The following is a 2562-nucleotide window of genomic DNA, read 5'->3' as shown; positions in this document are numbered from 1 at the left end:
TGGGAAACAAAGGAAGGACAAATCAATGAATAGTGGACGGACAGAAGGAGAGATGGGTGTGTGAGTAGATAGATAGACGGGTGGGTGGGAGTAGGAGGATGGATGGAAGAAAAGATAAATGGGTGGATGGGTGGGTAAGTAGATTGGAGTATGAATGTACTCTTAGTTCTTTTCATGTGTTAGCCCACCAAGGCTTCTGTCTTTTTTTCCATCCCATTTTCTACAAAAACATGGTTAGTGATTATGCGTCCTCTTCCCCATTGACTGTGGGGATGACAACACACTCTACTGCATCTCTCAGCTCTTACAGACAGGTCACCTTTCAGGGTCCTGGGGAGTGAGAGGGAAGAGAGTCCGAGGGCAGACCATCAGCATCTTCAGCTCCCACCTAAGGGGAGGTGGGGAGGGGCATGTCAGGTAAAGGTCTCTGGGTCTGGCTCCTGGATGAGAAGTCAGGCTTGATCTGGCACCCACACTATTGCCCGGAAGTGGTGCCGTTCCCTCAACCTCTACCCTGGACAGGGCTGATGTCACCAAGTACTGGGATACCCGACCCTGGGTGAGGTGATGACAAAGAGACGATGTCAAGGACATGCTGAGCCAACAGAGTGGGGCAGTGTTCCAGCCACCGCCCTTCCTCCTCCTCTCAGCCCTTTTCCCCTGGCTCTCACCTTGGCCGGGGTCTCTGCCTGCTTGGGGCTCAGGTCTCCAACTTGGCCACTCATGGTGTTGGGTGAGGCTGGAGGAGTGGAGGCAACTGCAGGCAGAGGCCAAGCCTGGTCTGTGGTCCTGACCAAGTGGAGCCTTTTGTCCCCACTCCTGGGCGTGGCTCCAGGCGCCTCCTCCTTGGCCAACTGTTGGGTTGCACATTACATAATTGGGATTAAGTGAGGTCCCGTGCTTGGCTCTGGGATAGTTTGGGGTGGGGGGAGGCAGGTGGGCACGGGAGGGCGTGTCAGAGGTCCCCTGCCAGGTGGAAGAGGCTGGGAGGAAATGAGGCTGGCTTCCCATGGCATGGGAGTCCAGGCTAGGTACCTGTAGAGCCCCCCTCAGTGCTCCCCAGGCCTCCAGGGAAGGGGGGATTTCAGGGAGAGTGAGGACTGCTCCCTGCAGGCACCTCTTCTCTCTGACCCTCAGTCTCCCCATCTCACTAAGGAAGAGATCCCGCACCTACGGTTCTGCAAATGTCACCCTCACCCAGCTCTGATGGCTAGGAGTCGGGGACTTAGTCTAGTAAACAGTTCATTCACTTTGTCGGGGTGGGAGTCTCATGTCTTTTTGCAACAAATGTCCATATTCAAGAGGAGACAGGCTGGGGCAGAAAAATGGAACTCGAAAGGTGTCCTTGCTAAAGGTTTCTTTTTCCCACAGGGCTGATGCTGCTTTTCCTGTCTTTCAAATCCTATCCTGTGGTGCTGGTCCCTCACCTTCAATACGGGGAAGGGTTGAGCTCCCCCAACCCTTCTGCCCTCCCTTCTCATCGCTGAAGTCATGGGGACACAAGGGTCCTTGTCCAGGACCTCGCATCCCCTGGGTCCTAAGGGAGAGGTGGGGCATGTTGATGCGGTAAGGGTGCTTCTTGGGATTTTAAACATCTGATCAGTGAGGGGCGTCCACCACTTGTGCCAGGTGATGAGGGAAGCCCAGAAGGTTTCCCTGTCCTTTGAGATATAGACTGTCAAGGGTCATGCACGTCTAAGGGATTCTCCAGCTGTCAGAAGCTCCGAGAGGGCAGAGGTCACATTGTCAATGACTGTCTATAAGGAAACCAGGAGTGCATCTGCTTGAGACCACAGTACAGCCACATGGCCACATCTTCCAGGCCTTGAGGGGGTCCACATGGGCTGAAAGTTTCCCCTGGTCTAGCCTCAGTCCCAACAGCTGGGCTAACTCAAGCCCCTCTTCCCAGTGCTGTCCCAGGTCCCCTACCCCCAGGGCATTCCTGGTCTTCACCCCTGGGCTGTCTTGGGACCTCTTTAAGCTGATGTAGGTTAGCGCTGACACCTCCTTGCTCTGGGCCCTGATAGAATTGGGTCCAGAAGGAGGAGGGGGGCTGTCTTTGGCAATCTCCCTCCATCCAGGGTGCCGGCCACGTGCACTCCAGAGCAGTTAGGTACCTCTCCACACCCCGGTCCCGCCCCACTTCACATTCCAGCCTCTTTCTGCCAAGCCCCCAGCTGCCACACACACCCACTTCCTGCCAGGTGGGCAGCATGCAGAGATTGGGTTCCTCCACTGCCCTCTCATTAGCCCCTAATCCTGGCTGTTTCTCACCAATCACCTTTCTCGCCCTAATCCCTCTAACGTGAGGGGCCCCAGTTACATCTGCGGACATCAGAGCATGGGCAGGGAGGGCCAGGAAGAGAGGTTGGGGTCCTCCCAGGAGTTCTGAGCCTTCACAGCTACCCGTAAGTGCTTCTCCTGATCCAGACCACAAATAGACACAGAGCACATACTGTGTGCCCACAGCATCATTATCGTTATCATCATTATCATCATCAACATCATCAATAGTGCTATCGAATGGAACTTTTATTTATTTATTTATTTATTTATTTATTT

The sequence above is a fragment of the Physeter macrocephalus genome, chromosome 19 (assembly GCF_002837175.3).
Source record: "Physeter macrocephalus isolate SW-GA chromosome 19, ASM283717v5, whole genome shotgun sequence".
Classification (NCBI taxonomy): Eukaryota; Metazoa; Chordata; class Mammalia; order Artiodactyla; family Physeteridae; genus Physeter; species Physeter macrocephalus.
The sequence above is the reverse complement of the archived record's forward strand: the minus strand, read 5'-3'. Positions refer to the sequence as shown.